This window comes from Hesperophylax consimilis, chromosome 26 (assembly GCF_061612785.1).
Source record: "Hesperophylax consimilis isolate HC1 chromosome 26, BYU_Hcon_1.0, whole genome shotgun sequence".
Classification (NCBI taxonomy): Eukaryota; Metazoa; Arthropoda; class Insecta; order Trichoptera; family Limnephilidae; genus Hesperophylax; species Hesperophylax consimilis.
In genome coordinates, this window is record NC_142861.1 from 18,242,362 (window position 1) to 18,253,594 (window position 11,233).

General features: G+C 33.0%; 3 non-coding genes across 3 annotated transcripts; 2 read left to right on the forward strand and 1 right to left on the reverse strand.

Annotated features, from left to right (window-relative positions):
- The first annotated feature begins 6,847 nt into the window (after positions 1-6,847).
- Positions 6,848-6,920, forward strand: TRNAR-UCG (transfer RNA arginine (anticodon UCG)). The gene has a single exon. It is a non-coding gene; the product is annotated as a tRNA-Arg (tRNA).
- A 785-nt stretch (positions 6,921-7,705) lies between these two features.
- Positions 7,706-7,778, forward strand: TRNAR-UCG (transfer RNA arginine (anticodon UCG)). The gene has a single exon. It is a non-coding gene; the product is annotated as a tRNA-Arg (tRNA).
- Positions 7,779-9,094: 1,316 nt separating this feature from the next.
- On the reverse strand, positions 9,095-9,167 carry TRNAR-UCG (transfer RNA arginine (anticodon UCG)). Its single transcript has one exon. It is a non-coding gene; the product is annotated as a tRNA-Arg (tRNA).
- Between the last annotated feature and the right edge of the window lie 2,066 nt (positions 9,168-11,233).

Sequence of the window (11,233 nt, forward strand, 5' to 3'; positions counted from 1 at the left end):
AGTAGAGAAAAGTAGAGTAAAGTACGTAAAGACAATGAGAGGTATCAGTGCCCGTCATTAAACTGGATGAAAATCGGTATCAAAATACAGTATTTATTTATACGCTCACAAAGGTTTTTACATAAAGGTATAAAATATATCAAAGATAATAATATAGGTATATGTAATTTTAAAAGTAAGTACAAAACAGGTATATCAATGTACAATTTCAATATAGCTGAAGAGTTAACGACTTAAATTACAGCTTACCTATACAGTGAGAACACTATGCGAAATAATAAAAAAGCAGTAGGAATACTCATATAATATTAAAATAATAGACTGGCATTATAATAGGAGTTTATTAATTTCTACTTAGTATTTCAGTAATTACTTTTTACGAATAAACGCACAAAATCATAACCAAGGCTGTGAAGTCACTGTATGAACGAGTTAGAGGCAAAGTTGGTACGTAAGTTCTATTTGCATGCGAAAATATGATCTGTATGGAATCTATATCTACGAAGAAAAAAGGTGTCGTGTAAAGCGTTCATAAGCCCTGAGAACTTATTTAGGCAGATAAATCAGGGCGGACGGTTGGAACGACCGCAACGCCGCCGCCCTGTATTGTCAAATGACGATATATGGCCAGCCAACCGTCCCATCCCTATTCTATCTCCACTCCATCCCTATTATTTAAATCAGCCCTTATCCAAATCTTTTATATCCATTGACGCTATTGAGAATTATTGCTGTCTTCATTTTTGCAATCTAAAAAAATCAATAGGCGACTGTAAATGCTAACCTGGGACTTACTCGTAACAATATTGTCATTGAAATCATTGAATTTCAACATATTTATAGTAGGAGAGTCTGAGAAGAAATTGAGTAAAACATATGTTTTTTTTATAAAAAACTATGCATAATGTGTTTCAATGTTTTTCACCAGTGTTTCCTACATTATTTGTAGTAAAAAATGTGAACGAAATTTTGATCTCCGGTGACATTTTTTAAAATGCTTTTCAACAAAAGATCAAAGCAAGTCAAGTGCGTCCCTTAACACCATATATACCATTATGTATTTCACCTACATTTTTAAAGTAGGTCAAGTGCTTCCCTTAACACCATGTATATTATTATGTATTTCACGTATATTTTGTAAATTATGTCAAGTGCGTCCCTTAACACCATGTATATAATTATATATTGCACGTACATTTTTAAAGTAAGTCAAGTGCTTTCCTTAACACCATGTATATTATTACGTATTTCACGTATATTTTTAAATTATGTCAAGTGCGTCCCTTAACACCATGTATATAATTATGTAATGCACGTACATTTTTATTCACTTGAAACCTTCGACATTTTTCTAACTACCAGAACAAAGTTAAAGATAATTTTTGCTGTTTTTTACGGTCTTTTTCAAAATTACTATTTTTACCTACTTTCTACAAAACTCCGTAATATTCAGTTTGATAGTAAAAATCTCTCATTTTTACATATTTTAATGATCTAATTCTAGATATTATCAATAAGTTTTGTTTTCAATACTTAAGTTTAATGTTTGACTTAAATTTTTAAATTGATTTTTTTTGTTTTTTTGTTTTATATTTCAATATAAAGTTGTTTTACAGGTGTTTTTCTATATCTGTCTCACTATGATATACCTGTGTCGAGAGAGACGCATTGGACACATAAATGAGTATTTACATATTATTTGATATATGCACAACTACAACAAAAATATAAATTATAAAGTTGTATACATTTTAAACCGTGAAGACATAATAGAAAGTGTAGGTTATCCTACAGGGATAACGATACTATAAATGTATATGTTAATAATAAATTAAAGTTAACGATTTGTCTATTGAAATACCTACCTAACAAATTTGATGTATTTTTTTTTCTCTTTCAAAAATAAGGATTTATTAAATTTGTCCAAAGAAACGTCACTATCTCAATGACAATTCTTTTTAAAACTTTTTTCAGTCAAGTAGGTACCATAATATTAAAAAATGCTATTAAGAAATTTGAAATACAAACTAAGGACGGATTGTTTTGCAGAATTTGAACAATTCATCAAATGTCAAAATTGATTTTCAAGTTCTTTGAAGGCTCTATTCAAGTTCTGTCATTATTTCAGTTTGGTTAAACAACTGGCCAGTTATGATATAGTAAAACTTGAAAATCAACTTTGAAATTTGATGAATTGTTCAAATCCTGTGAAAAAACCCGTCATGAGATTTCACATTTGAAAAAAGAATCTTTGATGAACCATAGTCAAAGTTGGTTTGCTTGAAGAATAAAGTGGAAACAGATTTTCTAAAACGCAAACGGAACGCACCAAGTTTACAGATAGAAAAAATGCAAAACAGTTGATTTGAAAGAGTACTTCGCTGCACTCAATCAATTATGAAAATGTCATCCGCGTTAGCTTATTTTTATTTTACTATTATTTTTTTCTGAATCTTAACATTTTAATTTGAAACTAACCTTAAATTTAAAATACGACACGGACTTCAACTACTTTTGCAACCTTTTGTCAACAAGCAGAGAAAACCAGCTAAAATTACTTGACCAAAACAAAACCCAAAAATATAACAATGTAGCTTTATTCTTTCCATAGCGATTAAAATTACGAAACAAACTCCAAAAAAATCGTAAAATCAAACAGGCAAGATCGGGGAATTCATGCCAAGGGATGATTTTTTATTTCGCTCACACAGAACAACAAATTAACTTTAGGGTGTTTCACAGAATTTCTTTTTATAACATTGTCACCAAATAAATGAGCGCCTATTCTAGGTCCGTTTCCGTTTTTAAACATCATTAGTCTTACTTATAAAGATACTCCGCTGCAGCGTTGGTACGAGGAAGAGTGTCGTATACTGCTCAGGTTAAAATCTTTAATTATAATAATATTCAATCAAGACTTTATTTAAAGTGGCGTGGTGTGACTTTATTTAAACCATAAAAACACGTTCATTTTCGCATTTCCAGTTTTGTTGCTAACTTCACATTTCTTCAGATGACACTTGTAATGGTCATTAACCCGGTCTGTTTTGAGTAACATAAAAATCCGGCCAATTCGATTAAGGGTTCCGTATTTGCTTTTGTAAATCAATATTTCGATTTAAAATATTTTTCTGATAATGCTGCAAATGTGTATTACTGCTTTTTACATTATTTATCCAATCAACCAGATTCCGCCATCTCAATCTTACAGCGATCGTAATACGTTCCTATTCCTGGGGTCGGGCGGTTTAAAAATCTGTCAACTACTAATACTGTCGTATTACGGTCGGTATACGCAGTACGTATGCGCGTGATTATGAGTAAAGTTTTCTTCTAACCCGTTCTTATCCCCACGTATTATATTATGAGTATTGTGATCAGCAGAAAAGCCCAAGCGTCGTATTGTCATACTTGTCAGCTGATCGCAAATTGAAATTTCAGAAAGAAATCTGAAACGGACAAGTAGTTCGCTATGTTTAGTGCAGTTTTAGCAGTGGTGCTCGGGTTTATGTGGTGAGGTTTGCTCGGGTCTTAGTGGCGGATGCGTCTACCCACCAACTGAGTGGCAGGCCAGATCGTATTGAGGAATACCTTCTGACTTCTCACCCAACCAGAGAACATCGCATTACAGCCCAGTGGTGGGAGTGGATTCATACGTCCGTTATTCCTGGACACTCTGAGCCCCAGATCCTACCCAACCCTTATGCCTTTTTCCTTTACAGAAATTCCTCTCCTTTCTTCCCTAAAAAGACTCTCCACACAGCATCCTCAAAGATTATATAACGGGGACCTTTCAAATATAAAAAATAAAGAAAATAGCGCTGATTGGCCATTTGATGACAATGTTATATTTAAATTTGTGTTGAACACCCCAACCTAACTTATTTCTAGAGCAGAGATATTTTGATTTCGATTATTTTTCCTTTGAAGGAACACATTATTATTTGAGTTTGGTTGTCGAGGGAGGGTCGGCCCCGGGGGGGTTGAGGGTTGATTTGATCGAGGCAAAGGCTTTTCAACTTGAGAGTCCGACCCTCGAGAGATGGTACTTCTGGGGATCTAAAGTCTTTTTCGAAGCTGAGGACGGACCACAGAACATACCACCTATACATAAATAACCAAGTGACTTGACATATTACTCGTATATACACATATATATTTGTTTATTACAAGTCAGTATGTTACAAGGTAGGCAGTTGAAAGCAACCTTCATCATTCAAATTATTAATTTTATAACGCCAACGGCACTTTATTTAGTCAAATTTATATTTTGTATTATTATTATTTTCTTATGTAAATTCCGCACAAGAGTCCCAACTGCTCTCAACCGTCTGGAGCCTGCGAGACTATGGCATTCCCAATCTGTGAGACTATGGCATCCCCATCTATGGGTTATGTTGTGAGGCTGAAGGGTAATGGGGTGGGGAAGAGAAAGTTGGGTGAGTACCTGGCTATCCAGATCTGGTCATCTAGACCACGGAGGCCATCAAATGTTTCTGGCCTTCACCCGTTAAGGCTGTTCTAAGCTATCATTTCAAATGTATATTCTAATTTTATTTAAATGGAAAATTTCATAATGATATAGAAGATTGGAGTCGAAAGTGAGATGAGATGTTGAACGGAGGGGAGGCAATTTTACACTTGACAGAAGAGAAGATATTTGTTTAGAGAGGGGCAACCAAAAAATATGTGATCTTAAGTTCCCACTTCTAGAACACAGAAAGTATACTCCATGGAGACAAGTACATGAATTTTTAAAAAGGTTAGAGGATCGGAGCAATGTCCATTGTGTCCAATTCTCATTCAGCTGAGTAAGAAAAATTATTATTTTGGAAACATGTGACAATTGTAGAAACCACGAATTTAATGGGATAGTCCTTTGTATCGAGGTATAGCAGAGGAGCGATGCCGGTTTATATTTAGGGATAAGGAATTGTCCTTAATCTGTATATACATATATATATACGATTTATCAGTGTGCCAATACTCTGCCAAAACATCGCGAAAAAACCATTCATAATTTCCGACAATTTACTATGAAATAAATAATGTCATCTCTAAATAGTATAAAATAAAGTCGCTATCCGTATCTGTCTGTTTGTGCGCTTAGTTCTTCTAAACTACGCAACAAAATTTGATAGAGTTTTCTCCATCCTTTAGAGAATTTTTTCCGAAAGGATTATATATATAATCCATGCATATTATATTTTATGGAAAGTAGAGAGAACAAGTCGTAAAAATATTTTTTTGGACGCTTCCTTTTCTAACGCTGGCTAAAACTTATGATAGGTATACCTTAAAATAATGTAAAAAGGTCTACAAAAAACCCCAAGTAACCCCCAGTAACGCCGGGTACACGTCAGCTAGTTGGTAATAAAAGCAATTTATAAAAATATTTTCATTTAAGTACCTACTTGTACAGAAATAATATAAATAGATCATCTGTAAGTGATTTTTCCACACGTTGGAGGGTTGGCACCAATGTTGACCCAATACGTTGGCCCAACGTGTACTGGCAGCTTTAAACTAGTGATTCTAGCTGTGAGACGTACCACAATTTCTTTCAGTCTTACAACATTTCCAAATCAATAGTTTCACTGCTTCAAGACTGCTTGTGTCCCTTTACGTCGCATTCCTTAAAAAAACGTGAAAACGCTGGTAAAGGCGTATCTAGACTCGACCCGTTCTGTGGTTATTGTGTTCCTTTCACAATATGTTTTACGAGTTTTGCGACCTTCCTCCGAGTTCTTCCCAGTTGAGGGTCGCGCGAGGATTCTACATTCGAGAGATAACATCTCATTATTCACTGCTTTTATGAGTTTTCACCAAATAACCCGTCCTGAAAGTGTTGTGTATAATAAACGATTTTTCATAATAAACTATGCGTACGTCATCTGATTACATGCCTTAAATCACACCCTCCTTATACAAACTTTCACCAATCAAAACTTAGCGAAGGCTAAGCTAAGTAAAAGGTTAATACTAACAAAAGCGAAAAATTAGAAAAAAGTGTAGAAATAACCTATTAGACGATAAAACAAGAGAATTAATAATATTTGCGAGAATCTGGAATTTGTTTACAATAAAACATTTTTCAACCGTAAAATTAGCAGTAAGCACCAGATTTTATTTTTAAGACGATGAATTAGTAACTTCCCGTAGTTATTAATTTAAAAACATCTGAAATTTGAGTAATACGTTTAAAAAAGTTAATTAAAATAAACTCCCCGGAAAGTTCAATTTTCCAGGCCTGCTAGGGCGAATTCGACCGTCGGTCCATCAAATACGTCAGGCCGCGCGCCGATGTCTCTGAAGACGCCTTCTTCACTTACGTCGTTAAGATACTGACTTAATTTTAGTAACATGCAGTTTTGATTATTTCACACTCTACTACCATGTTTTAAATTAGAAATAATATCTATTTAACTGAACACTGAAAGTACGAGTATAGAAATAAATAAATGATCATTCCATTTTCGCGTTACATGTTGTTTCTGAAAGTCACTACGCCGTACATCCGCTTTACACGACCAAATCATCCGAGAGGCCATTGGCCTTGCGTTATTTCATGTTTAAGGTTTGACTCAATTCAGAATAGTTGGCTTATAAACATCAGGGAAATACTGAAGGCATCTTAAACTCAGCTTAAGAAACCGTAATATGCTTTAATCCCTTTGGATTGAAAATATACCGACACATTTTATTAAATGTATGTTAATGTCTTGTACACATTGACTAAATACCATCAATGGGTGTACATCGTTGTATATGTATATTTTATATAATACAGCCTGCATAAAACCTTGATGAAGAAATAATATCCGTTTTTCTTTGGAGGTTTCCACGGGACCGTGTGGCCTAATGGATAAGGCGTCGGACTTCGAATCCGAAGATTGCAGGTTCGAGTCCTGTCACGGTCGAAAAAAAATCATTTTTATAGTTTCTCAAACAAATTGTTTACACAGCTGAACATAGGCCGCGCTGTTTCACAGAATTTGAACAATTCATCAGATTTCAAAGTAGGTTTTCAAGTTCTGTGAAGGTTCTCTATTATATAAATTCTTTAATAATTTCAGTTTTGTGAAACAAACAACTGGCCAATAAATCCTTCGCTAACAATTTTAGGTACGTTTTAATCATTTTCATATATCTCCGTACTCTCTCGCATAACCCCTTCCTCCTCCCCATCTCTATTCATCCACACTCCCCTAGCCCTCAAGGCAGGGGTCACCATACCCCCACCCTCTAAACCGCACCCTAATTGGGGGTAAACGTTGGAATTTGGAAGACGTACTCCTGGCGGGCAGCAACTTATAATTTTTTTTGTGTCGGATAGTCCTAACTGCGCCCTACTAACCGGAAAATTGGGACTATGGCAACACCAATTGGGTATATTGTAAGGCTGAAGGGACTGAAACGGGGAAGGAAATTCCGATGTACTTGGTTTAGTTACTAAAAAAAGGCCAACGCTATTTCAAGCAAAATTTTGATTCCGAATGGTATAGTCTCACCATGGCGATACTGAGTGTATGAGTGTATCTATCACTCATGGTTATTAAAAAGCATTGAAAGTTTTAAAGAAATAGCTATTTCGCCGGCTTTCCACAGACTTCTAGTGACAATTTTCAGCATCCTTTGAAAATCTTTATGAAAATTAAGGTCCTTTATTCGAGTTAGAACGCTGTTTATGTCGTTTCTCTCACAGGACCGTGTGGCCTAATGGATAAGGCGTCGGACTTCGAATCCGAAGATTGCAGGTTCGAGTCCTGTCACGGTCGAAACAAAATTCTTTTTTTATATTATTTTTATAAACAACACATTTTTTTGACTAATTTTCTTACACAATTCATCAACAATCATGTATATTATTTTTAAATACGATATGAAAACGATGGGGATTCAAAATTAATTATTTTGCGTTTCGCGCATGCGCAAAGCTTTGCAAGCTTACCCCAATTTCAAGCAGAGGGCGACCTGTTGGAAAATGTTAGAAGAAAAATGGAAAATTACGTTTTATGTTGAAAATATTGAATGTCTTTTCTACCTTAAATTAGAGAATATGCAAGATAAATAATTATATATTTTTTATAAAGCTCACTGATAATAGATTGTTGAAAAACTTAAAGCTACGAGTTAAGGGTAGTTTTATTTGTTCAGGTGGAAAATTGGTAGTACGTGAAACTGCCGCCAGGTGTGTGGAAAGTCTGAGAAGATTGATTTTCTCCGACAAGGAAACATTACTCTGTTTTAAGTTTTAATTTGAATTAAGAATAATTGAATTTTATGCAAGAGGGGGAGTTTTGGTTATATCCCGGGAATTATACAAAATTTTCTATGTACTTTTTGGGGACTTTTATGAAAATGTAAAATTAAAAAAAAATCGTATTTTTTGTGAAACATTATTCGACAGTAACAGGGTACGTACGTTTAATAATATTGTTATGGTTACTAGATCATAGCAGACCCGTGAAAATGAAAAAAAAAGTATTAAAAAAAATACAAATGGATTCCTCGATACGTGATTTTTAACAACTACTGCCACTGAGCAGTATACGTTTATAATAATAACCAAATGGAAATACCCAATCAGATTTCTGAGCTCTTGATATTTTTTTTCGTCTTAGCAGGTTCACGTTTTGTCATTTAGTATTTATATCTGGCGCAGGACCCGTGAAAAATCACGGGGAAATTGGTCATAAGTATTTTTTTCTTTTAAAAATATTATTACATTTTCGCTTGTCCGAATTCGAAATAAAACAATAAAATTTAGAAAATGACACTTAAATTCAAAACAAAAATTCTAGAGTTCACTGAACCGAAATTACAGACAGACAGATAATAGAAATTAGTTTTATTATTATAATTTGAATGGGCAAAAAATTATTTGTACAAGTGATTTAAAAACAACTCTGCAAACAATATAAAAAGTTGTTGGTAATCCAATTTATAATTAACGAAGTAGATTTATACAGATTTTATTTTGCAAAATGGAATAACATTTTCCAACAATTTGAAATATTATATTGACTAACGATTATTAGATTTACTATACCTATTAAATAATGAATTACAATTACTTTTAAAAAAATAACTTCGACCGAGACAGGACTCGAACCTGCAATCTTCGGATTCGAAGTCCGACGCCTTATCCATTAGGCCACACGGTCACATGCAAGCCTCTCCGGAAAATGGCAGCCGCTAGTTTTCCCGGCAGGATTTTATTTTTTAAATCCATATATAGAGAAAAATACAGAATTTACAGTAGTATCCCCAACTTCTCAGTTTTAAGTTATCAAATTAAATAAGGTAAATATATTTATTAAATATCCATCCAACGAAAATACGCCATTTTAAACACTCGTACCGCTAAACTATAAGGGATGATATTTTTTTCAATTAGGTGAAAATGAATGATCTATAATTTTAACTTACTATTACGTCGTTTAGGTGAAAATAAGTGATCAATAATTTTAAGTAACTATTACGGCGCTTAGGTGAAAATCAACGAGCAATAATTTTAACTCACTATTACGTCGTTTAGGTAAAAATGAATGATCAATAATTTTGACTAACTATTACGTTGTTTAGGTGGAAATGAGTGATCAATAATTTTAAGTAACTATTACGGCGTTTAGGTGAAAATGAACGAGCAATAATTTTAACTCACTATTACGTCGTTTAGGTGAAAATGAATGATAAATAATTTTAACTAACTATTACGTCGTTTAGGTGAAAATAAGTGATCAATAATTTTAAGTAACTATTACGGCGTTTAGGTGAAAATGAATGAGCAATAATTTTAACTCACTATTACGTCGTTTAGATGAAAATGAATGATAAATAATTTTAACTAACTATTACGTCAATTAGGTGAAAATGAATGAACAATAATTTTAACTAATTATTACGTAGTTTCCTGAATGAGTAGGCAGAGAAGATAGACAGCGACAATACTAGTAACGGCTCAAACTACTTGCTTCATTCACATTCATATATAGTCTTATTTTTTCATATTTTCCGACAATTTAAAAAACGGTTTTTATTTGCAAATGTATCTGGCTTTCACCAGGGTCATCTGAATCATCATTTGAAATTGTGGAAAGGGGGAAAGTGAATTAATATATATATATATATATATATATATATATATATATATATATATATATATATATATATATATATATATATATATATATATATAATTTCATTTAAATGTGTAAAATTCATGTTTACATATATGAAAGATCGGAGCCGAGATCAGACATAAGATAAGATAAGGAAATTACCTTTTTGGGTTGAATATAACGATAATTTTTTGTTCTAAGTGGTATAGATTGTAAATTAAATTCTTAAATTATTAATAAAGGTCAATTACCATAAAAACCAGCACTAGGACTAGTATATGGCCTAATGGACAAAGCGTCAGACTTCTTATCCGAAGATTGCAGATTCGAGTCCTGTCTCGGTCGAAAACATACATTTTTTATAGTTACACAGGCGGGCTTGAGATAATTTTAAATGGTCAGCTTTGATTCAAATAGATTAATTAATTGACTTCTTCAAATTTTGCAAATTCACTTTGTGGCACCATTTTATTAATGAAATAAATTAAAACACTTTGTTTATACCATGATAATCTTTATTTTTTTTAAAAACCGACATGTTTCGAGAGCGATGTTCTCTTCATCAGGACATAAATTGTAATTTTTAAACCTGTATTTATATCAAATGAAGGGTTAAATTAAATTAGATGGTTAGCAAATTCCGAATAATTATTATTATTTAGACATCTCAAATGTTCCTCAAGCCTTGTTTCAAAATTTCTGCAAGTTTTACCTATGTTAAAATGGTTGGCGCCTTGCGTATCATATTAATTACATTTTTTTAAAATAATATTCTATGTACCTGCGCGCTCCACACGCTTTTCCGCCCTGTTCAATAATAAATATTAATGATTACTGATTTTACACACTAACGTTAGTGGTTTTCACTTAGAAATATTACAAATTAGGAAAAATGTCAATAGAAATTTAAATATTATTAATTATCAAATTAATTTTGTGAATAACCATATCCTAAGCATATTTCCATTGTAATTTTTTGTCATTGATCTTCGATGCTCCTCCCCTTTCCACCTCTCTCCCCCCCTTACTTTCATTTCTACCCACGCCTTTTCTATACTTGATAATTAGTTTTAGTATAATTTATTTCCTGATGAAGAGAACATCGTTCT